Source organism: Sparus aurata, chromosome 14 (genome assembly GCF_900880675.1).
Source record: "Sparus aurata chromosome 14, fSpaAur1.1, whole genome shotgun sequence".
Taxonomy (NCBI): domain Eukaryota; kingdom Metazoa; phylum Chordata; class Actinopteri; order Spariformes; family Sparidae; genus Sparus; species Sparus aurata.
Genome location: NC_044200.1, coordinates 5792009 through 5818620, shown reverse-complemented (window position 1 = coordinate 5818620; position 26612 = coordinate 5792009). Strand labels below are relative to the sequence as shown.

Here is a 26612-nt window from a genome sequence, read left to right as displayed (position 1 = left end):
GAGGTGGGGGGGAGAGAGGGAGCTGGAGGGGAAAAGGAAGAAAAAAAAGCAATGGAAGAGGGGGTCTGAAAGTTAAAAAAGGAAGAGGGAAGGGAAGTGGCAAATGGTAGGAAGGAAAGGAAAGACAGTGAGAAAGGAAGGAAGGAAAGATGGGGAGAGAGGAAGGCAGAAGGAAAGATCCGAATAGAGGTTAAATGGAGATGGAAGGATGGGCAAGCGAGTGAAGGGAGGAAGAGAGGAGAAAAAAAGAGAGGACATTCAGACAGAAGGAAATAAAACATGGGGAAGAGAAGGAAGAAGAGAAAAAAGAAGGACGTAGCGATGGGAAACACCTCACGTTGCGTTCATCATTATGTAATCTGCCTGCCATCGTCCTTTACCCCCCCCCCAGACTCCTCCCCCTTGGCATCGTCCTGGCAACGTGGCCGTCAGACTGATGTTGCCGGGCATGACTCCACGGTGATGCTTTGCATCAGTGGACACCGAGCACTGTGTTACACCGTATAAAAGAGGTCAGTTAAACGTGCGGCCGCATTTACACGAGCACACACATTCAGACACTTTGGCTCCACACGAGGAAAGCAGTGCAGTGCTTAATTTATTTATTTATTAGAGGAGACTTATAAATATTTCAGCAAATAGACTGTGCTAGATGGTGGAAGCGCATGAGCTGTTCCGTTAAATACCCAATAGTACAGACCTAATAGCGCCTTGCCATGTTGTGAAAAAAATGATCCGCTTGCGTCTGACATTCAGAGGCGTCAGCCACGGTGTGGAACAGCACGAGGTTATTTAATGGAGGAGGAAGCTAGACACATGCAATAGTGACCTAAAAACACGACGTGTGTGGGCGGCTCTACAGATCCTGAGCCGGCGTGTTTAGTTTACATGCGCCCACTGTAGTAAACAATGAAGTTTACATGCACATTTTCAAGTTGCTTAAAAAAAAACAAAAAAAAACTGAATAGAAATGCTGGATGTTGGTGAACAAAGTGTGGAAAGTGGAAATGTCGGAAAGACAAAATGCATTTTTTTTCCCCACACTGTTGGATACGCCATCTTGTTGCACGCTCTCCTCCTGCAGCGATTTAAAGGAGCGCCATGTGGGAAATATTTTTAGAGTATTTACCGACAGAATGGGAAGAAATGTTACGTCACACACTCGGTTGCACAGGTGTCTACAGAAGTTAGCATGCTAACCAGCTAGCTCCAGCTCGTCAGGTCATTTAATCCTGCTCCGAACGTCAAGAGGTGCTAAAAAGTCACGGCAGCCTTCAGTCCAACGACACTGACAGGGTTTTTTTCGGGTCCTGAATTCGACAGTCGCTCACGTAATGCACCTTTAATGGCGGCCGACTAAAGCACAAGAGCCATCAACTGTCTTATCTTCATGCACCAAACTGAACATGTATTAATTAGCAGATTTTCTGGAAGCCTGGATGGAAACTTGACTAGTCATTGTGTCTCTTCCAGCTTTTGTTTATCATTATTTCTTTTAGTTTTTGTACCTTTACCTGCTGGAAACATGCAGTCAAAGACTGAAGAACGGCCAGTGTGACCAACAGAGGGTGCGTTACGTCACCCGAAAAGCCCTCTGCCCGCGTTGGCAGCTATATTCGCCGGTAGGCTTAAATGGGTTAACAGACATAAAATGAGGTAATCCGCAGTGCTTGCAGTGCAGCGGGGTTGGTGAGGTTGCGCTGGGTGCTGGCTCAGCGTTGTGTTTATCCCCCTGTGGAATCGACAGAGCATAAAAGAACTGCTGCAGCGAGCCGCTCTCATTCACAGCAGGATTAGCCGAGCATTTAGTTGTCTTTTTATTATGATTTTCTTTTTTCTTTTTTTTTCCCACCCCCCAACCGCCTGCGCCTCGACAACACAGACGTGAACGCATCATCGGGGCGACCTAGAAGGCTCTCAGGGCGGTGCTGTCCATATAACCGGCTCTTTGCGCTCCGTCCCCGCGCTCCCTTCTCCTCCTTCCTGACATCTGGGTCACAGATAAGGGAAGTGTGACGTGTGAATTAGGCAGCGCCGACAACGCACAACACAAGAGCGAAAGCCTATTTTTGTTTTACAATCATTTTCGGCGGAGGTTCTCTTCGGTTTAGGTTGTTTCACGGTCGTATGGTCGTGGATGCTTGTCGCTGGACACCTCATAACCACCCAACACTGTGCGAGCTTTAGTCTGATTAGATTCACAATATGCTAACAAGATCTAAATGCAGGCAATGATAGGTCTTCGCTTCCCTCCCTCCCTCTCTCTCCCTCTCTCTACATATGAATGCATGCCTTGGATAGTGATGATTTTTTCCACTTGTCCAGGTCGGCGGAGCTGCAGCTATTTATAGAAAGAGGAATTGCTTTGGGGAACCCCTATAAGTACAGCTGCTGCCTCTCTGTCGCTCGCCTCGCTCTCCGATCATAACATGCACTCTCACGCCTTAAACACAGATGTGACGCCGCTCGGGGCAATCCCTTCCTGGGTTTTTTTTTCCCGGGCTATGGTGCATATACATCTTTTAATTTGCCGTGAACAGCCTGAAATCCGTGTAAACTTCCATTTCCTCTCAAGAGGCCTGAAGAATAGGACGAGAAATAATGAGCGCCGACAGCAGACAGCATGGTCCCGAGCCAATACGAGCAGGTATATCTGTTTAGGGAAACATATGCATTGCCCAAGGACCGTCTGCTCACAAGCACGGAAGATGTTTATCGTTTGAAAGTGACATTTTGAGCTGACATTAGCCGAGGCAGCTGACGGGCTGGTCTGTCGCTCAGACGTCTGCGCTCGGCACGCGGCCGCTGATGGACAAACAGGAGCTTGTTGCGCTCTGACATTCCGTTCATATCAGCAGCTTCGCTCGAACAGTATTTGACTGAAAAAAAGCTAATGATGGAAAGACCATGTAAACGCCCCAACGTTTAATATGCACGCTAGTTGGCTGGACAATCAGACACGGCTGACAGCTCGTTGATAAGGAGGTGGATTGTGTTTTTATTACCACTGGCTGATGAAAAAAACTAACCTATGATGCGGTTCTGCTTCGGTAAAATCCAGCCAACCAGGAAGCACCTTTTTTGTTTTCTGACTTCCAGTTCTATAAATGTGGAATTGCTTTTTATTACTTGGAAGTGTTTTTAGAATTGTAGATAAGAAAATGACCCAAAATGGTCGACATGATGTCAAGGAAGAACAGTTTTGGCGTTACGACAATTATGTATTGTGTTGCGGAGGACTTCTCGAGCTGGCATGCTAATCAGCTAGCCCTGGCCCGACCCTGTTTACAATTCCCGTGCTACTGGTGCGAGCACCAACACCCTCAAGTGCTCTGAGCTCTCTGTCCTGACCACTAAATGCACGGCTAACAATGCTAACTAGCTAACGGCAGCTACTGTTTGCTGTCACTCTGGTGACGTGCTGCCACCAGGGCATGTGAGCGGAGCGAGCGGGGAGCGGAGCGTGCAAAATATAGTTGGAGCGCAGAGCGGGTTTTAATCTAAAGGCCAGAGTGATGGTTCCCTTTCGCTCCAGTTCCGTTCCGATACCGCTCTCCGCGAGTCTAGGGTCATTCGTTGAGAGATGGAGTTTGTAATATATTTCAAACAGCAAGCAGACAGGTCATATAGGTGCAACGTCAGGAATTGCTCCCTCTTTTAAATTTGAGCGAGCGTGGAGCGATTTCACCGGAGCTGAATGAAATTTTAGGTGAGCGGAGAGCGGTCTTTGAGCGGAGCTGTCTGGTTTAACTTTGAGCGATGGAGGGATGGAGCGAAGGAGCGAACACCCACGTTAGCGGGGAGCGGAAATTCTCGCCGCTCAGCTCCGCTCACATGCTCTGGCTGCCACGTGTTTGTTTTGAGCGTGAATTCGACAGGTGGCCGCATTTCATACATATTGTTCCTTTAATTAACCAACTGATAGACCATGTTGGCTCATAGTTTAACACAACTAAGAGACTAGTTATGCTAGCACTTCTAGCATGAGAGGCTTTACTCTGGTACAAAGGTGCTTTGACTTAAATGCTAAATGCTCAGGATGCTAATGAACCTACACTGACGGTGTTTGAATGCTGAAAATAATGTTTACCATTATCGTCATGCTAACATTTGCTAATAGCGCCAACACCACAGAAAGTTGAGGCCCAACGTGTAAAGAAATTACGATTGTGAATGTATGATGGCGCAAGATGGAGTCGCCATTTCATATTGGCATCTTCTGTGCCAATTCATTTTATAGATTTGAGATAATCCAATGGATAAATGAAACTTTTGATCTTCTGTTGGTACTGTGTAAATGAATGAATAAAGTCAAGACAAACCTGTAAACCTGAACCAAAGACCAAAGTGTTGGACAGACCGGCATTCTAAAAACCTTCCATATTTAAGAGTTGTTCACATTGTGGTTGGTGGAACTTGGATTGAGACTTGATAATCTAGTGGTTTGAACTGTGTGCCTCAGGCCTGTGTGTTGAGTTCTACATCTGTCATTCACCTCCTGACCCAGAAACAAAACCAAAGACAGATTCTTTTAATACATTGTCCCTCTCTGTTTCGTTAATAGACCCCCGGGCCCGGTCTCGGGTTTCCCTCATTTAGCTTTGCATCGCCATAAAAACAAAAGCCGATCTAACGGTGGCGTAACACAGCACAGTTTGTTCGGATACAGTTTCACCGCCGCAGCGCTTTTTTAACAGAAGCCTCGGACAGTAAGTGCTGTGGGTCTGCACGTCCACAGCCAGGGGACCGTCTAGTTTGATGACCTTTGACCTCTAGAGGATGTTGGGGATGCACTGCGACTCTGATTTGTTTGTTTTTTTGGTGTCTCTTCTGTTGCGTTGTCCTGGTCTTCTGTTTCCTTGAGGCATTTATCATCATCAGATTACAGATTCTGTGTGGGTGCCTTGTGTCTGTTTTTATGTGTGAGATGCTGCAGCAATTCGCCGGCCAAGGACCCAATTAGAGTTCTTTAAATCTCATCAACAGTCTAGCTGAAGAAAAGCATTTCCAAGGTAGGGCATGCAACAAGGTTTTCAAATCTTAATGTAGTCGCAAAGGTATCCTATCTCTGACACCACACTCAAATGCACCATATTGCCCCTTCCACCAAACTGCCGCTCCGCCCTGTGAAGCGTTTTATCGTCTTTCTGCTCATTGTTTTTGTGGGCAACTTAAATGTTCGCTTCACTCCCACCACTTACATCAACCTTGTGTCTTCCAACAGCAGGCTGCTGTTTCACGAGAAGACGCATCTAAACTTGGAGCGAATAGTGGAATTTCATTTTCTCGGTGGCCAGAGATAACCTGAGGTGCCAGATGGTTTGTTAGTCAGAACCATCTGGAGAGGCACTGTTAGAAAACTGCTTGGAAAAGTGCAGGCACTTCAAAAAACTTACTTGGCAGCTGATTGGAAGAACCATCTGTCTATCAACGTCAATCACAGGCTAACTTCATCCCGTCAGATCACCTTAGGACAACGCTACAAGTAAAGCCTGTTCAATGCTAATGTTAGCTTATGCTAATGTGATCTATTGCATAGCCTATATGAGGCAAAAATATGAATGCTGCTTTGAATATAGGCTACACAATTTAGCATTGCACTTCGACAAAGCTCCAAATGTAGTACTACTGCCATGCTAGCTAATTGCTAACATTAGCATTCTAACATGCACACAACGAGAATGCAAACACGCTGATGAGGAGCAGGTGTGATGTTCGTCAGCGTAAAACCCAAGGAATAGCTGAGGCTCATGGGAATGTCATTCATTTTTCATCCAAATGTCAACCGCATGGTGGCCTTAGGGGAAACAAATCACAGGATTATGAGGTATAATACTATTCATCCCCTGGGAACCATGAGTGGCTGTACAAAATGTGATGGCCAGTGTAGAATATTGTAGAAAGTGAGATTTCCATGTGTTTTTTGATGACAAAGCCCAGCCAGATACTATATAAATAATGTTAAAAGTGACTTCCATATGGTTTTGATGTCGCAATTATATAGTCGGTGCCCTCTACCACACCCCCAGCACAGCCATAACTGCAGAAACACCGACACAGCTGAGGCAGAAACATGGTGGCTTGTGCCTGCTCAGGCCTGTGAGAGTTGACCAATGAGAGCAGTTTTCATGAAGGGTACCTTAAAAAGAGAGGGGAAAATATTCGTTGCAGCAATGGACAGTATGAGAAAAATAATGTGTTTTTTGACATTGAAGAATGTGAACATTGTCTAGTTAAATAAAAGAATGAACCTTCAAATGTTCAGGACCAGCTTTAAAGCAGGTCGGAAGGGGAAATATTAGTCGAAATAAACACCCTTCCTTTTGTCTTTCTCCTGTTACGGTCTTTCTTCTTGCTTTCAATCCCAGGCTGCATTAGTGCAGCGTGCTGCTATAAATAGAGGAATCACTTTCACATCACTTGTGAAAACTGATTCCTTCGGTGTTTGACTTGCTGACATCTTTTCGTCACTTTGCGATCATGATCGGGATTATTTTATCTCACCTGCACAGACCCCCACCTCCTGGACCACCTCATTATTCCAGCGCCATTATCCAGCGAATAATCTAAACCTGCCCGAAAATGGCTCGGTGACTTTTTCTCCACTGGCCTGATTCATATTCAGCTCTGGGGATTTTGTTGTATGCACTTCCTCCGCCTACGGAGGACTGTTCTGTCACACTACCACAGATATAAGACCTGCTCCTGTCGAAATCCCCACTTTGTTCTCTCAAGCCTCTCTGCTGCTGCCCACTCTCTGCCCACTAATGAACTTCCTCGATTGTCTGAGTCTTCACTGTTCCCCTCCTGTACTCGAGGCGGCTGAAGGTTTCTCCCACTTAGCCTCTTTGTACGGCTGCCGCCTGACTCCTAACAGCTCTATTTGCATGTGCTGTCACCGAGACTGATGGCTGAAACAACAGAGGAGGAGGGAGGGAGGGAGGGTGGTGGTGTTGGTGTTGATGCCGGTGAAGGAAGGAGGGGGCAGCAATCAAAGGAAGCCAGGCGATGACTCAGAGATTTTGAAGCGCTGCCTCCTCTGGTTGCCAGCCTGCCTGTCTGTGTGGCCGACAATCTGCTGACTCCTCAGCGCCTTATCAGACACCTCTGTTGATCTCCACTCGATCTGGTTACGCTCCGTTCCTGACCCGGACTAAAAAACGCGTCTCGATGATTGGCATGTGGGCCGCTTTAGGTGCTACTCTTTCGCTATAAACACAGGCACATATTGTTTATATTTACAGTTTAGTCTTGCCTCGAAACAGGAAATGCTCCGCTGATGCATCTTCGCTTGGACCATGAAGTCTGGCTGAAAGAGCGTACCGTCAAGTGATGAGCTGTAATTAAGTGTACCCAAAAATTCAAATCTATATTTCTCCTCTCATCCGTAGTGCTATTTATCCAGGGTTTTCCTTTCAGATGTCATGACCCAGTTACTCGAGATAATCCGCAGATATTGCTGTGAGCAGTTGCAGCCGCCAACTGTGTCGCAGCACGGGGGGAAGGGGGTGCCATCCACGCGTGGACGAGAGGCCAGCTTGCTAAGCTAGCTCACGTTACAGCTCGGCTGAGGATGCGGTGCTTTGCGATTGACGATTGAGGGGATTGACTCCTAAAGAGGCCGCTCACAGTCGCACAAAATTCCCGAGATGGTCTTTTAAAGGAATACCATATCGGATATTAGGCATTGTCCTTATTTCTAGTAAAACTCCAGCAGTGTGCTACCTGGAGCCTCTTTGTCTCCGTCGAGTCGCCAAGAAACCATCGGAGGCGCTGCACAGAAGTGCTGAGTGGGCAGATAATCTGTTGTTATACATGACACTGCACAACTTCCCTCTTAATCTACAAGTGTTATTTTTTCATTTCTGTTGCGTGGGGAGCAAATTAGACAGCTTTAGGTTGTAAGAGCAATAGACAAGATTTAATTTACTTAAGCTATAGTAGCTTAGTAGTAACACAGGCAAGACAGGAGGACAAACACGGGTGTGAAACGCAGATGAACCAATAAAAGGTGAAGGAAAACCATATATTTGAAATCAACGGGGGCTGATGAACGAAACACAAATGTACACAAGACAAAGACAGGAAGTGGAAGGTAACACGTACAAGATATTACCTTCAAAATAAAACACAAAAAACGGCTAAACCAAAAACCGAAACCATGTCTGTGTGAGAAATCACTAACTACTCAGTACAGTGGAATTTATAGTGAGTTGATCGTTAGTTGACTTAAAGTAGCACACAATGCCTCATAAAAAACACTGTTCAACTGGTGTTCACTAACCAAGCGTTATATACCATCATGCACTGCAGTAGAGGGAAAAAAGAAATACCTGAGCGGCGTCCAAAATTGTTTTTTACAAGTAGTGAATGAGAGGGTAATAGTCTCTATGCTAAGCTAGGCTAACCATCCACTCGCTCCGTACTTGGATGCAGGGGAGAGGCATCAATCTTTCCACCTCTCACCAAGAAAGAGTCATTTTTGCAAACCACAGCTGCAGGAGAAAATTATGACTTTAAGACTTACATATAAGTGAAAATCCAACAAATGGTATGTTTTTTGTTCTGTGTGTGGCTTGTGTAGCGTACGTGAAGTGCTAAGCTTCTGCGGTGTCTTGGCTCGATTGACAGGTGCCAGGGAAAATCACTCTCAGCCGCCTGCTCATCCCACCTCAGCTCCACCCTGTCTCCTCTCTCGCCTTCCCGATCGGTTCACATTTTTCCGCCTCCGCGCTGATCTCAAAAATGGCAGCGATCCTTGAACCCGAACGTGCTCCCTTGGAAACCCACAGGTGATGTCACAGCCTCTGCCGGCCTGCGTTTGTTTGTTTAGGTTGTCGGTGTACTTCTGGCTCATTTCACAGTGAAACACATCAGTTGCTTACACGTGCGTATTTTCTGTGTATCTATACACAATGTTACGGCCAGGCTCTGTTGACTGTCGCTAATGGAGTTATGTTATCATATCGACCTTTGTTTTTCAGGAACACTGACAAACCCGTGAAAGCAGGAAATGTTGCGATTCTCGGCTCTGTGCTGAGGTGAGCCTCCGTCCGAGCGTTTCATTCCACTCTGCTGTCTGCGCTACTCAACAACAAGCCTCTGCAGCTGTCTGGCTTTAAAATCATCACTATTTTAGATACCGGACTGATGGAAGGAGACAAAAGGGGGATGGAACGCAGTTGGTAGAAGTGAGCGTAAACCGTCCACTACTCTTCAGGCGTCCATTATGGAGCCACTGGAAGTTCAAGACCAGCCAGTCAGACGGCCCACAGTGTGTCTGCGGTTGTGTCACAGTGGCAGCTTTCTAAACGCTTCTGCGAGAGAGCCGTGTTTCGGTCAAACGTTCCTTTGATTCAAATATCTGTTGGAAGTGGGCTTGAAAGAGTTCCGTTATCTGACTCTCTCCCATCAGCCGGTGCCTCTTTGCGCGGAGGATGAAAAGCGAGAGAAGACTGAGACACGCGATCTGTGCAGGTGAGACACAAAGACGTTCTATAAACAGTCCATAAATGAAGACGAGAGAGGATGACACTAATGACTTTGATCGCTCAAACACTTTCACATTCACCGATGTGTCACGTGTCTATTTATAGCGGCAGGCGGCGGTGAGGTGGCGTTTTTTTGCAGGGGTCAGCTTAGATACTTTTCAATGTGGGGGGGGGGGGGCGAACGGCTGCACAGTTCCACATATTTGTGAAACGGGTACAATTGTAGTCACAGATTTTATAGCCCCGGCTAATGGCAGTGGTTAACTGTACATTATTCATGGTAACACTGTGTTCAGTGGAATAAATGAATGCCAAATAAGCAACTTAATATTTTATTGGGAAATAATACCTGTAAATAGCTGCTATTTGTAATTCCAAGCCATAGACAGAGTATGTTCTTGAATCGTAAAATGCAATCGTCAGAATTAAAAAAGCTAACGTTAGGCTTTAAAGCTAACCATGTCACAGTTGAATGACTTCATCGTCACCACCACCACCACTAAGTGTCTCACTACTCTACACTATACATACTTACTCACCCAGTATAAAATGATCAATCTTTGGGTCGTAAATTCAGAGTTAGTGTCCATCTAGTGAGAAGCTGTGTCCCTGTTCGGTGTAATTCAGCGCTTAAATCCCCAAAGAACCTCTGTAGTCTCATTTAGCCACTTGTTAGCAACTGCTATTTCAAGACACGTAAATGCTATAAAAAAATCAAAGGTGCTGTATTTGCTGAGCACTTATGTCTAGGAACAAAACGTGATCACAGACTGTATTTCAAGCATCCGACAGCAAACTCTGCGTTTTAGGACTCTGTAAGTTGTCTATCTACTAGCTAAATGACTGATTTGGTCGACTGGCTGCGACTCCCAAATCAACATGACAGTTGCAGCGTAACAGCGGTGCACGTAGCGGACTAGTTAGGTCGAAGTTTGCTTAAGTTCGGGCAAGAAGATGACTCGGTTAGGTTGAGGAAAATATTGTGGTTTGGGTTAATATCGCTACGTTACTTCTGTTACCAAAGTAACCTACGTAATGTTGTGTCCGTGATGTTACTTCACTGCATAAGTAAGTTAAAAGAACTCGCCTTTGACCTCTTGTTTCTAGCCTCCTGAATGAAAATCCTTTACGTGTTTAACCCAACAATCCATTCTGTACATAGACTCTTACTCTTTATACTACTCCTCACTTCCTCCTTTGCAACTGCAAAAAATACTGACCACTAGAGGTCACCACTTACCAGGAAAAGCTGCTTTCGTTTTTGACCTATATAGTTGTTTTTCTGATGAGGACTTGCTGATCCATCATGGTGGCTTAAAACTGCCCTCTGACCCTGCCTGTCTTTTTCCAAACGGACTGGATTATTGTCGCAGTAAAGTCTTGCACAGGTCATACAGCTGGATTACGTGTACTTATTTAAGTGTAGTTCATTTCCACATTTAGCTATGAATGTAATAAAAGATGATACATTTCTGGATGTAACAGCCTCAGTCCTCCATATCTTATGCCAGGTAAAATGGTCGGCAAGGATGGCAGAATTATAAAAGTACGTGACAGGGAGTGTGTGGGAAAAAAAAGAAAAAAAGGAATCGGGCGAGAACAGAAACGCGTCTTATGTTACCATCTGACAAACAGATGTGATGTAAGAGGTGGAAATCGCCGTCATTGACGGTGGAACGCTGTAAGCCAACAATCAGTGGCAGGATGACTCAGTGAGAGGTGGAGGAAGTCCATGTGGGAGGAAAGGTTAAGAGAGGACGCTGCTGAGAGCGTTTTGGACCGTGGACGCTTTTCATTACCGAAGCTCCAGATGCTTCTGCGCTCCCGCGAAACACAGGGGCTAGATGCTGCAGAACCGATGTCAGGATTAAAGAAAACAGGAGATTATTGGGATTGAATTTCGTATTTGTTAGACAGCAGATGGTGGAGACCGTCAGGAAGTATTGGTGGATGGAGGTTGCGTTGAAACACAGGAAACTGTCGCCCCAAGAAAGGACTGATCGAAAGAAAAGTCAGCTTCCCCTGTGAGAGAGCATAGACTTCCAAAACCAACCCTGTCCCTGGCTGTAACTGAATCAATCAACTCAGCATAACACCGTGTTCAATTCTGTCTCGAGGCGGCGACAAAAAGGTAGCAGTAGCTCTTGGAGGAAGACATACGAAAGTGATGTGGTTTTGCAAAAGCAGGGTCTATTTTTAAGGTAGTGGGTGATGTGTGCACAGCTAAAAATCCCTTTGTAGCAGACGTATACGTGGGCTCTCAGCTGACAGAGTTCCAGAAATGAACGGGGTTACTTCTATTATATCGATTTGTCGGCTGTGTTCTTGAAATGTACAGCCGTGACAGCCCATGAAAACCGCTGACAGCTTCTCACAGCTGAAATATCTGTTTGAATTTAAAACCAGGAACTGCAGACGGCCCAGACGTTTTCAGCTGCCTTTGGGAACACCTTTTTTTTTTAAAGGTTTTTTCTAATGACGCATTTCGAACCATCTGACATGAACCTGTAAGATGTAATCAGACTGCACTTCATCTTCATTCTGATGTGAACCCTCTGGAACGTTTGTCCAGACACTTTGGTGTTTCTCAGTGTGTTGCCTCAGAGTATAATATTCTTTGATTATTCTAGATTACTCAAAGAAATACTTGCCAGACAATGCTGGGTTTTGAGGAGTTACTAAGCGAGGTCGGAACTAGATAAGATAACCTTTGAGTACACCTTGCCCAAATGGTACTCTCAACATAGATGAGAACAAACCGAGATGGCTCACTCGTTGGAATTGTCATTATCTGCTCAGGAAAAACGGTTTCCTATTACCTCCACCGAGGATAAGATGTTTTCACCCATGTCCGTTTGTTGGTTGGTTGTTTCAATGGTTTTTCAGCAGGATTACGCAAAAATTACTGGATGGATTTCCCCGAAACTTGGATGGAGGAAGCCCAAAATAGCCCCTATTAACTTCTGGTGTGGATCTTGATCTATGGGACTCATATGGAAAGAAATTCAGTGAATGTAATAGGCTGGCTATACACCTATGTTTATGTTGTGTGTATGCATACTGTCTGATTTAGTCTGTAGTTTTTTTTCCTTTCAGAATGCAGGGGTTACCAGCTGACTAGTCATACAAAACATACAATCAATGGATTAATTGCGAAAATAATCAGCAAATCAATGGTTAAAAAAAACTCATTAGACGCAACAACACTGATACATGAGTGATAATTATCTCATTATATGAGACTGTATATAATAGTATAACAATCACATGAGTCAAATGGGCTCTGTGTGGCCACTGAAAGAGTGATTAATACAAATTGTAGAGGAGATTTTCTTGAATATAACTTTTAACAGCGTATATTTACAGTGTGGTATTAGTACTTTACCTGAGTATAGAATATGGATAATTATGAACACTGATAGAAATGTACCTGTACCTTCTGTGCATTAACATTAGTCATTGACTAAGGATCAACTCATATCCATCTTGTCTTATCCTTTTGTATCCTTTATTTGTCTGACTGTAAGTCTTGTTTTTTTGTACATGTGCACTTTTTTGGGGTGCAACGTGTCCCTCGCTGCACATGTTGCCGGCCGCTTTATTAAACCCTTAATATCCTGGAGGACATCATTATTCCCCGACCAATAATTACAGTAATGAATGTCCTCTCAGGAGTGTTTATTGGACTCACACTGATGTTTTTTCAGAAGAGAAAAGGCAATGGTGGGCAGCAGTGGAAATTGTAACCCGTCCTCATCCACTGAATTCTGCATCACAGCCCGTTGCGTGGTTCTGTTGTTTGCAGTGTACAAACTCGTTTTTACTTTACCGTGCTTGATAAAACCATCCGGCAGCCTGCAGGTTTGCAGTGCTCAGCAAAGACTCTGGGCGTAGCGTGAGAGCGCTCTGAAGGCCCGGAGCCAACCAACCAAATGCTTAGAAAACGGCCGCCGACAATGACCTCGCTCTGCCCAAACCAGCCGATGTTGCGCTTTTCATTGAACCTGAGGATTAGAAGTCAGTTGTCCCCTTCGTCTCCTCAGAGGCCCGGCATGCTCTCCCTGTGAACAACTGCTCGCATGCTGATATTCAATGTTGCAATGTTGCACTTCGTTTTCAGTTGCAAGTTGAGCTGTGCTGTAAGGAAAAGGGTCAAATCGTGGTTGTTGTTGTGCACTTCTGGCCGCAGTCAGGTCATATCATGTGAACAGTTAATACTGTTCAGGTCAGCCTAGGGGTTGTTACTCCAATCAGGACAGCAAAGATATATCCCTCTTGGTAGAAAGACTGCATACATGAAATTATTTAGACTTTTAGAATGAATTCACCTAATTTGACAGGAACTATGCACAGTTTGTTTGTTAAGGAACCGGTCCGTGATGTGTAGGGTGCACGTGTAAATCGTCACTCCGAGTGCCAAAGTTTGGAGTGATTTTGGAATGCTCTTGGGTTATTCAGAGCTCTACACAGACTGAATTATCTGTGAACTCTCTTAAAAATCTGAATAACAGGAGTTTTTTTTTTGGTCCCTTCCATTATGTCAACATTGTATGAGGACAACTTCAAGCGGAGCAGTGCTTTGAGCTGACATGCTAACATGCTATAATCCTCACAATGACATTGTAAACATGTTTAGCACGTTTTTTAAATGATTTTAAGCAAGTGTTAATCCTGTTTTACGGTTAGTGTGTTAATGTCTTATGTTAGCGTGTTAGCATGATTACCTGGGACCTAGCCTAATTAGCACTACACACAAAGAAGGAGCTGAAGCTGATTGGAATGTGGTTAGTTTTACAGATATGCAGTCCCAAACCGAAATTTTTGGCCAGGGGAACGTCTGGCGACCCCAATTGTCTGCAATTATGTCGACATTGTAGGAACACAACATTAGGCAGGTCGGTGCTTTGGGTTAAATGCTAACGTGCTAACATTCTCAAATTGACATTGGTAATGGTTTAGCAGGTAAAATGTTTTTATTGATTTTAAGCAAGTGTATTGTTAATCCTGTTAGTGTCTTAGCGCTTCTTAGGTTTGCGTGCTAGCATGCTTACCTTGGACCTAGCATAATTAGCACTACACACAAAGAAGGAGCTAAAGCTGATTGGAATGTGGTCAGTTTTGCAGGTACTTACTCCCAAGCCTAAACATTGGACCAGTTTAAACCTTGACATTTTGATGGTGCAAGAGATAATTCAAGAGGAAAAAATGGATGTCTGTGAACTAAGCGGGCTTCATAGTGCTAGCGTGGCTAAAAAATCGATAAAACGTAGTCTATACTTTTCCTTATTTTCATATCTTTGTGTCTGTTTTGTCCATTACCGTTTTGCTCACATTTCTTATTGACAGGATAATCGACACGGACTCCGAATTAGCGACAGCCAGGTGAAAAAAGCCCTGCTGCTGCTGTTGTTACAGTCTGAGAGGTTATGAATGGATTCATGTGCCTGTGAAGCTGCTTATAGATGAGCCTTGGCACTCCAACGTTCACGGCTAATGGATTCGCGAGTGGCTCGGTAAATAGGCCATGGCACAGGAGCAGGCCAACGGCAGCAGCCAGGCCATGAATAATGCATGGGGGTATTTTCAAAAAGATGATTTCCGGTTTCGAGGAGGCTACAGTGGAACTCTGCTTTTTGAGAAAGTCAGAGGCGGATCCTTCACGGTTTTCACGAGCGCCAAAATATTTTTGTTCAGCCCCGTTCTTCAAAGCACTTCTGTCTTAAAGCGGTTTGTGCAACATGCCTCCCTGCGTCGTGTTGTCAACAAATTATTCTTGGCTGTATTTACACTGATGCGTGAGGGCTTTGGGGAGTCACAGTCGTCTGGAGACTGAACCTCCAGAGCCTTTTTTTTTAATCCTCTCTGAGTATTTGTGACTCAACTGTTCCGTTCGAGCTCCACAGTGCTGACACGCTTTGCGCATCGCATTTAATTAAATGTATTTTGATTTCCCTTGTCATTTTAGGGATCTTAAGCGGCTGGATAATGTTTTTCATCGCGTTCTGTTCTCGGTGTCCTGTAGGCCGTGTTCACTCTGCGGCTGGAAATTTCCCCAAATCAGATTTCTGTTTCCCTCCACACAGACACAGATTGGAGGCGTCCTCAATGTGAATGATCGCCAAACTGCAGCGCCAATTAAAAGTTCTTCCTATTCCCAACTTTGGACGTAAATGCATACAAAGAGATTTCAATCATTCCTTAACGTTTCACATTTTGACTTCCTGAATGGCTTTTTGACCATTTCAGATTTCCTCGTGGTCAGCTTGTGTCACAGATTACTGTCAGTGGAGCAGGGTTTACAGGAGTGATGCTGGGTAACGGGCGAGCGGGCCCTGTTATTCCACTGCCCACTGAGTGTGGCGACACATTGTAGTGACAGTGTTGAATGGGATTACAGAGCAGCTTGACGGCGCAAACCGGAGCTCTAGAACAGAGGCTTTTTTTTTCTTCATTTCAGTGTAGAGCTATTTTTAAGCACTGTCAAACCTGCCCGCAGAGACAGAGAGAGGGGAGTCTTTTAATCAGTGTTGGGGAAGCTACTTTGAGGGCAAAGTTTTTGAACTACTCACGTTAGCTTTGCTTGTTCCGCTCGCCGCCGCCGCCATGGCAGTCGAAGTGTCGATTTCTGGATGCGACGTAACCTGGAGGACAGTTAAGGTGGACCGCTGCTAAAGCTTAGTTACATATAACAGCACGGATAATTCGTTGTTTTGTCGTTAGCGAAAAACAATATTGACCTTGAAGTTGAAAAAGGAGCCTCATATAAGAAACAACACTAACATAACAAGCCAGAAAAGTCACGTGAGATATCACGTGGATAGTTGTTGCCGGATGACAGTAGCGCTCCACCTTAACTCTCGTCCAGTTTTTCGAAGACGAAAATACGGTAAATCTTAAAAGTGCCTCTTTCGTCGTAATTATGCTTTTACACGAAGGTTTTACATGAATAGACCGTTTTGCCTACTTTGAGCCCTGATTTAAGAAAATGGGCCTCACTCCTTTCCTTTAACGGTCTTAAAATGTTTGTTGTAGTGTCCCATAAATTACCTAGACTGTGGCGGTCCGCCGTTATAAATGTTACTGAGCAAAGCAAAGCAAACTCCCGCATCACGGCATTACTCCCCGACCCTGCTGGTAAAGGGTGTCATTTTGTAGTGGCGATGCAACGATTGCTTTATACGCAACACGAAGTCTTTCTTTCTTATCATTACGTTGGAGTCGGTCGAAGTCTGCGTCCTTATCCCACCTAAAAAGCTGTGCTAGCGTAGACTAAACTGTCGGTCCGTCTCAGTCAGGGGTACCACGGCACCACACTGCAGCTCCTTTCCTCAGGCTGTGAGACTCAATTAATCCTTCTTCACCACTCCACCATAAAAACATCATTTTCATTTTATGACTTATCCAGCCTGTCTCAGTTGGAATCCCACTCAGTGGGTATTAAAAATTAACTCTTTGAATTTGCACATAGATAGCCAGTGTTCTTGCTGATAGTGTTGTATGCTTATGTAGGCCACATAGGTACTGTCGTAGTCCTTGATGCTCCCTGATGATGCTTGAAATTGTTGGGACTGAGCGGTTGCAACAGGTAGCAAGAGAATAAGCCCCGTGTTATACCGGTCTCTGGATACACGTTGACCTGAAAAAATGAATTACCTAACGTTTCATTTAATGTTGTCCTTCATTCTTCTACGTATTGCTCACTGGACCCCCGGGGAACACTTTTTCACTACCTGGCAAAACTCAATCTCTTCCTCCCCTTCAATTCACGAAAAAAAAAGAGATCTCAGTGAATAGAAGGTAAAACTTTGAAATGGGGGAAGAAAAAAAAAATACAGCATATTTTGGATTATGAAACCACTTCATCACACTCCCCTGTCTCCTAAAAGCCTTACAACTCCAGTCAGTTTAGGTGCAGTGGTAGCAGACTTTACAGCTCAATAATAACACGGCAGTAGAGAGGGAACTATTAAGGAATATTATAGTAATATCTTGGTGACAATATGGTAACCCGCTAACATTAAAATAGATACGACAGTGCAATATTTGGATTAAAAATGGTCGTATAGTGACATTAATGGGGCAATAACCTGAAAACGATGAGGTAATGTAGGTTGATGTTTCCATGATCGTATAGGCTTTTATCACTGTAATACCTCACATACAATACATTCATCCTCCCTTATGTGCCAAACAACAGGTCATACTGTCACAATTGAGAAATAGGACCCAAATGCAAAACCAAAAGGCGAGATTTGATAAGCTGATGTAAATCTGAAGTTTACGATGTGCCTGGTGAGTTCAGGAAATGACATCACTTTACTGTAAATGCAGCTTTTAAAAGCAGGTAAAAGGCCATCCCAGCTGTTTTTGCAAACCCTTGATCCGTTCCTGTTTTTATGTGTCATGGGCTGCGGACCATGACGGCAGTTCTGCAAAGATCTCATATCACACTCACGTTGTTAGCGATGATTGTGACCTGACTTTCATATGGGGAGGCGGAGGTGACGGTGGTGGAGCTACCAAACCAGTGTTTCAAGTTTTCATGTGTAACTTGACAATTTTCATCTGTGTTTATGGTGACAAACAACAGATATCTTACGGAAAAGTTGGGAGCCTTGCGTGTGGAGACCAAACCAGGTGTTTTAAGTCAAAAACATGCTGTTTTCCTAACCCTAACCGTGAGTGTGAGCACAGCGTTGTCACTAGATTGAAATTGAAAATGCAGAAGAAGAAGAAGATGTTAAGTTCCAACATTTGCGGAGACGTACATTGTCGATATTCATCCCGGTGATTGGACTGAAAAGACAACAGTTTTGCCTTATCATGATATAACAACACCCCAAATCTACCATGATACTTATATAATAAGATAAGATGATAGATAGTTTTGCCAGAGATCGCTCCAACAAACGACTGTACAGACGAAGAGCTGTATTGCGCGGCTCTTGCTCCTCTGAGCTAACCTTTTTTTTAACTGAACTCAAAAATATTTCTCTACAACATGAATCCAGCATTGTTTTGTAGACTTTGGTTCAGAATATATGAGGTTTTCCTGCAGCAGCAGCATGCGGCAGCAGCTGCCGTGTTGTGTCTGCGTCTCGGTAGAACTGGATGTGGGTGCCACATCATCCAGGACCAACATGAGGCTCTGACGCAACATCAGAATAATATCCAAGAGATCGCAGCTGGAAGCTTCACACTGACACAGACAGAGCGGGGAGAATGGTGGAGGAGGAGGAGGAGGAGAGGCTGGGGAGGGTGGTTCAACACAGTTGCTGTAGCCCCCAGATACCGTTACCCCCACCCCATCCCTCTCCTCTGACCTGCACCCTACTGTCAGCCTCCCGAGCCTTATTCAGTGCTCGTTACGCAACAGGGGTTTATGCCATGTGCTACAGGCTAGTTAAGTATTTATCAAGCCTCTTGTGTAAGCTGTGGATGGCAGGCGGCTGCCATTTGCCTCTCCCTCTTTCTCTCTCCCTCTCTCCCTCTCTCCCCTGCCGAGCTCCATCTATTTTTCCTCCCATTTGCCGCGCGTGTGCGCGGAGGATGCCCAGATGTCACGGCCGATCCTCATGACTCAGCCGCCGCGTTTCTGCACGCATGATATTTAGCGATAGAGCTCAATTCTGATGCGGCATCATAACTTAGCCTCCCCGTTCTCCCCCTGAGGGATGTGTGCCGTGCTCCTCCTTTCATGAAAAAAAAGAAGAGAAAGAAGGAACAGAATAGGAGCGCACATCCAGTCATATATCACACCGGGACAAGCAGAGGCCGAGACAGAAAATCAAACGCGCGGTGATTGAGCCCCACCACGGCCGCAAGTCACTGTCACAAGTTTTACTGTGGCGCTTTGTGACAAAAATCCCATCTGGCAGATCAAACTGAAATTCCTATAATAGTGTGTGGTGGTGGACAGAGAGAGCGCGGGCCGGGATCCAGTCTGTCAGGGGCCCGGTGGATTACACCCATCACAGTCTTGTCAGCAGAGCCATTTGCAGGAGGGCAGAGCAGTGAATGAAAAGGTAACCCGCCGCCCGGGCCCCGCTGCTCGCCGCCATCGTCACCACCGCCGCCTCCGCAGCAGCGCAGGATGAATGCAAGCTGTCAGGATGCGAGAGGACAAATTTTGCTCAGAAGGACAAATTCTGGAAACAAGAACTACATTCTGAAGATGTGGGTGCAGTCAGCCCGAAATCTGCATGATGGAATCTACTCGTGTGACGCGGCCAAAAGCGTAGGGGGGGGGGCAGCGCGGCTAGCATGCTAACGGCAGCTGTCTGCGGGGTTGTTAATTACACAGCGTTTTATCCAACGCGAACACCAACAGCTTCCCCTCGTCTCTGCTGCTCGTCAGAGGTCAACCCCTCGCTCATACAGGCCAATCGTTGGCTGACGATGCATGGCTTACAAAATGACCTTGGCCAGGCTGGACTTTGACCTCAGGCCTTCTGTAAAATCTTCCAATAAAGCAGAATCGAAATAGCATTATATCTTATCTTATGTATTTGAGGGCTTATGTTAAAGCCTCTTCATACAGTAGGTGTTTTCACTCATTAAGCCTCTTTTTTTGGGAGTAATGTCATGGATATCATTTATCCAGACCCAGCTTCAACCTGTGGAGAGGTCTAAACAGCCTGGATTAGTGGAAACATGTGTGAAAGCTCGAAACACAAAGACATGGCTGCATTCATTTAACCAAGTTGAACACTGCAGAACGTACTGAATAGTTTTCAGTGTTATCCTGAGGCTGAAGGTTATTAGACCTGTTAAAGCGAAAATCCTTCAAAAATGTCAGAAAGACAGTTGTTGATGCTATTCGTGGTTAGCATTTTTCAGCAAAGGCCATCTACAATGTATTAACATTCTAATGTAGTCCACCACTCTCGCAGTCAATTCAAATGCCTTCACACACACACACACACACCTACACACACACACACACACACACAAAGGAAACGGTGCATTTATGTAATCGAGCATTCATGATTTTAATTCAAACATCCTTGACGTCAGCCTCCATGCTGTCTTAAGTTAACGCTAGTGCTAGCTCAGCATTTTCCTTTGCTGCAGCTTCACGTTTAAAGCGAGGTGGCGCAACACAGGGAGGCCCGCAATGTGAAGTCGTGACAGGAACGTACAGGAAGTGCATTTTCCGCAAATTCCCCAATCAAACAACCGTAGCGAGGCTGGATGAAGAGGCTGCAGACCTCCAAAACCTCAGCAAGGAACCTCCTCCTTTTACTGTAGGAGACTGTTTGCATAATGCAGAGCATGGAATCAGATTACACTGATTTGTTCCCAATCCAAACCAGTTGCTTTTCTGTGGTATTTCTGACAAGTCAGACAGTCAAAGAGTTTTCGGAATATTATCAACGGAATATGAAATGATGTTCATAACAACTACAGTATTTCCATTTGATGGAAGCGTGCAGCCACAGGGAACATCTAGTCTTTCGGTCTGAATATTTCAGTCTGTATTACCATCACAAAGCTTCAATAAAGAGTCTGAACCAGCTGATACAGAATGTGTTTGATGTGGAATAAGATATTCTATCCGACGCTGTCGCTACTTTATGGGGGGAAAGTGTGATCTGGACTAATCCCTGCCCAGCTATGCTGCCCACACTGACCAATTTCCGAGCTCTTAAATGCCTAACACCCAAATTTGTGACGGCTACGTGTATTTTTAGTCCTGCCTCCCTTTGCTCTCGGTGGGTTGAGTTCCTGCTCAGACAATTGTCGCTCATCTTAACAAGCTGTGTAATTAATTCAAGGAAAATTTAGCACCGCAAACCTACTTAGTAGCATTCAAATGAGCTCTGCGTTGCTTCAGACCCATGCTCCCTCATTATTTCTGGGACACGCTGTGCATGCCAGCCACATCATAACAACCAGCACGCTGCTGGAGAATTCAGAGATGAAGACGGTGATACCATTCATATTTCATGTTTAATGTGTCCCGTTTATCTTCTAACAAGAAAAATTGTTGTCATTGCAGCTCTAATCAGCCAATAGCTCGGTCTGATCCAGAAGCGTTCACATTGAAGATCCCTGTTCATTGATCAGTAAGTAAGGAGATAATTACTCTTCAGAAATGCTGCAAAAATGACACTAGATGTTCTCTTTGTCTGTTCGCAGAGTGAATTCGTCACCACTGGGCTGCTGCCGAGCTAACATCAGCCCTGCGGCTAATATTAGAGGTGAAACTGAGACGCTGTGACGTGGCGTCGCCCTCCCTCATGGTCACCTCCCGCTGTGTTCGCTCAGCCATCGGAGGTCGGCCGTCACACTCGTAATAATAATCTGTTCTTCTGGGTGGAGACGAGAGGAGGGAGAAAATCCGGATTGTCATCGAGGAAAGGGCTGAAGAGGGCGGGTAGCTGCCATTAATATTTAAATTTGGCACCAGCGGTCGGCCGTCTCTCCTTACAGCTACTCAGAAGACGTCGAGTCACACATCTTTGCAGCTGATGACTGTGTTGTCATCAGTTCCGTCCTGCGGAGCCGAAAAAACACTGAAAGCGAGAGTTATGACCTCAGACGCTTGCCTCTGTTGGTGCAGAAGTGGTCGGTGTGCAATCCATAGTCATGACCTTTGAGGCCACTGAACAGCTCGGGTTGTTTCACGTGACGGACTTCTGTATTCACTTTTGGTCCGAGCTTTTCTCCCAGGTGTGGAGTGGACGGGGCTCAGCTGGAGAAGATAATGTACTTAAGTGGATCAATTAGAATTAAGTAATATTTGAATCAAGATCTAATGACATAGCCAGCCACTGCCAATCCAGTGTGATGACAGCACATCCACACACACAGCCCTGGGGGGAGGCAAAATAGCTGAGTTTGCGCCACGCCAGCAGCAGCAGGCCTTGAGGGATGGCACTGCTGGTCCATCCGTCACTTTGGTGCAAACTCAAACATTTAAATGACTTCTGGACGAAACTGTGTAACGACGCACGCCTCCTGCATCCGCCCCACTGACCTCTGTGATCCTCTGACCTTCCCTCTAGCACAGGTATGAGGCTGACCGCTGTGGATTTTGAGTGAAATATCCCGAGACTGGATGTTGGATGGATTAGGGGCGAGGGTTGGTGTACACGTCAATGTTCTTCACTGGATGTAGAATCTGTTTTATCCAGCTCAGCCATCAGGTCTAAACTTTAACCTGGCCAATACTTATGTTCATGGTTCTTTAGATAGCTAATTAGATTAGCGTTTGCATTAGATTAGCTCATATTCATTCTTTGTTAAATTAGCGGTAGGGTTAGCGTGCTAACATGCTTAATCTAAGATGATGAGCATGCTATCTCCTAAACATCGACATGCTAGAATTTTCATTACGAGCATATTAGCATGCTGACGTTAGCATTTAACTCAAAGCACCTCTACGTGTGAATATAGCCTCACAGAGCTGCTAGCATGGCTCCAGACACTTGGGCCCCGAGTTGAGATCGACTTCAGCCATTAGTGAAAAACTGCAGCTCTCTCATTCATATTAATGAGGCCAGTGTGTCAGAGGTGTTTAAGTCTGATTCCCTGCCCAATACCAGAGTCCTTTAGGAAAGTCTCTCCAGTCAGCAGCCATCTTGGCAACTCCCCCCCCCCAGCAGTTATTTCGTGCTCTCAAGATCAGGCCTCTGTCTGAATGAATGGGGCTAGAACTTTCAATGTTCAGTGAGACAATAATCTGCATGTAGAGAATCACCATTCAAATCAAATAAATCCACTCAAAAACAGCATGACTTTGCCCCAAAAGAAGGTTTAATCCCCCCAGGTTACACAGTTTTAAACACCAACTTCCTTTAGGACCCCATCCAGAGTGCCGTGACGTGACGCCGTCAGCTCAGCCCACCACAGCTCTCAAACAGATGAGAGTTTAATGTCTGATGTTGGAATAATTTCTTGGTATTCCTGTGTATGAGTGTGACATCCTGCTGTGCCATGCCCATAAGTAAACCACCTGCACCAGAGCTGTTTGAACCTTCGCAAACTTCAAGTGTACGCCTGGCACATGCAACAACACAATTGGCTGCTAAGTTTCCATGCGCGGGGGTGACGTGGCAGGCGATTGGCTCGCGGTGAAGGGAGATGCGCAAAAACAACCTCCGTCTCTGGTGTTATAGTCTCTCGTATTTGAAAATGCTTTAAATGGTATGTCAACTGTATTGCAATTTCTCGATTGATACCCAAGGATGTTTTTTAAATAAATTTTAACTTTGTTATTTTGCATACTTAATTATTAATATATAATGATATCGAGAGCAACTTTTGGTCCGAAATCAAAATTTCCATTAGCCCACTGCGAAGTGCGCTTCTTAGAGAGGACGAAGGAGGAATATTTTCCCAGGTAAGATCAGAGGGCTGAATGTGTGAGCAGATTGTGAGCAGATGGCGGAATACTGTGACAAGAATTAGGGCGGCTGAATATTACAAATGAGGAACAACGCTGACACGCACACGCACACACACACACACACACGTACTTAAGGTACCTGAATCATTCTAGCTACTGATCAGACTGTGAGTCTTCAGTTATGCTAAGTGTGACACGGTGCTTATCAGTGTGCAATAACATCACCCTGTGCTTCCCACGGCGATCGCTCTGGAGCCAATTGTTATGTCTACTCTTGAATGGAAAATTGCTGAGGTGGAATATTCACCCCCACACACTCTTGAGCCTGGGCGCTCAAGAGTCACAACTAAGGTCCCATTAGCATTTGATGGTCTCATTAAACAGCCCATTAGGGAGGCTCGCCGTGCGGACGGGCGGCTCTGTGTGGCAATTTGCAGTTTGATGGCCACGGGATGCGTTCCCGCGCCGTTCTGTCAGGTGCCCTTGAGAAGTGCGTGGCATTTCTCCCTCCTAATGGAGGATTCGCAGTTAGTTTCATGGAGCGTTATTTAATCTGAGGTGTTATTATTAGGCTGCAGCTCTGACACGATGGCAAACTCCGACTATGGCAGTGATGCCATCCAGCCCACATAATTATACACACTATTTTACTGTTACATACCAGTCTATGAATCAACCAATACGGGGACTATGGACTCCCTCCAGGCTCTGGATGATTATTATTATAATGCACTTTTGTTGCTAAAAGGAGAACTGGACTTGTTGCCTACCACTTCCTCAGAGAAGTGAGAGGTTGAGGCTGTCAATCATTGCCAGCAGATACAGTTCAGCACGCCGAGTAGTCAGGGAGTAGCTCTACGTCAGCTCCATCGAGTTGATGCGGCGTTGATGTTTATGGAACGCTGACCCGTGGACAGTCTTGAAAGTGGCCGTAACAGTGTTGTATTTCGGTCTTTAATGGAAAGCGGAGGCTGTGCTCAGAATGGATTTGTTTTTATTGTTAGACCGGGGTTACAACCATGACATTTTTCACAGCTGAAAATAACTCAAGTGGTTCCGCCTGCTGTGAAGCGTCTGACGTGCCAGAAATAAAACAGTAGAAGAAGAATAAGAAGTTTTTTTTTTGTTTCCAGCTTTATTGAAGAAATTGAAGAAGACCCACATTGTATCCCGGGAGCATTATCTGTGTTTCTGTGTGGATTCCGGCATCATTCATATATGTATGCACTTATTTTAACCGACCTGTTGCGAGCCTTTTGACCAACAAGACGTCCAACTGGCCTTAAAGCACAAGGAAATTCAGTCAGAGAAAGTGAAGTGAAGGTTTGTAGTCCACAAAACACTTCTGGAGCTTCACTGCAGAAAAAGAGTTGCAAAACAGAATTTTCCTGTGCAACTAGAGCGGATGGTGGACCTAAATTGATTTGAAAAGCTGTTATTTACAGCCTTGTTCAAGCCGAAACATTCCCCGTACCTGCTCAGCTAAAAGCATTAGCGGGCTTCTGTCTGAAGTGGGTGCACGAGGTCCCCGCCCACCGCATTTTGAGGGCGTAAATAACATCTTTTCAAATCAATTTGGGATCTCCGGGCATGTGGAGACTTGGATTATGCCGGGCGAGTTGTATGGAGCCATTGTATGAAGTCCTCAGCTACTTGAGTTGTTTAGGAGAGCGCTGTTTTGCTGTGAAGCTCTAGAAATGTTTTATTGAATATATTTGTTCCAGCTGGAGACTTTTTTGGGCTATTATTCTGATTATTAGTGAAATAGTAGAGTTCTTTTTGCCAAAATATGTCTGATTGCACAACTTCGGTTTCGTGCATGATCACTCCAAGCTTACAAGCAGGTGCCCGACTTGGTTTATGCGTGTTAGAACACTTCCTCCAACTGTTGCATCATAGTTCATTGAAACATGCAAATGATGGACCCAGCATCAGCCTGTTCATTAGGCTGTGTCCCTACTGTAGTTTACCTACATGAGCATGTAACTCACATAGTTGCTCAGTAAACGCAACACAATACTGATTCACTTCCTCCATCTCCGGTATGTGCACGATGGAAAAACTTTTATCAAGTGTCCGCTGTGGTTCTCGCCTGCTCTGTATCTTTAGAAGACAGCGACTGAAGGTCTGTGCACTTCATCGCCAAAATGTCCAGAGTTTGCATGTCTTATGTGAGTCTCACGACAGAATGTTTACATGGATCTACAAAAAGCATTTTGCAGTACGTGCTCAACGATGTAGTCGATAAAACCTTTTCTGTATGTTTGCGCTGAGTTTGACACAAGCATGAGCAGAGGTTTCTTGTAGAACTTGTTGAACAACTTTATGTTTGCTTTATGTATACGTGACGTGAAATGCTTTTAAAGCTGCACCATGTTGTTCTAGAGAAGAAGAGTCGTGCTATTCGGGGTCGAGGCGAAGTCTGAACAAATGAGTCTTGAGTCTTTTGCGGAAGATGGCGAGCGACTCCGCTGTCCTGACATTGGTCGGGAGTTTATTCCACTACTGACGCACCAGAACAAAGAAGAGCTGCGACTTCGCTGAGTGGGCTTTGTTTGCTCTCAGCGATGGCGGTACCAGCCGGCCCGCTGATGTAGTTCCGTTGACGGCCTTAAAGGCCAGCACCATTGCCTTGAATCGGATGCGGGCCACAAGAGGAAGCCAGTGGAGGTCATGGAAGAGGGGCATCACATGGAGAATTTGGGTAGATTGAAATACAAACTCAGAAATATATAAAAAAGAATTTAATAACTAATAAAAAAAGGTCC

General features: G+C 45.1%; 1 long non-coding RNA gene across 2 annotated transcripts; it reads left to right on the top strand.

The window, feature by feature from the left end:
* The first annotated feature begins 395 nt into the window (after positions 1-395).
* LOC115595178 (uncharacterized) lies at positions 396-23676 on the top strand. Of its 2 annotated transcripts, none has more exons than XR_003986652.1 (3): positions 396-512; positions 21493-21559; positions 21633-23676. It is a non-coding gene; the product is annotated as an uncharacterized LOC115595178 (long non-coding RNA). The 2 variants fall into 2 exon arrangements; XR_003986653.1 differs by lacking the exon at positions 396-512 and adding an exon at positions 11200-11622.
* Positions 23677-26612: the final 2936 nt, after the last annotated feature.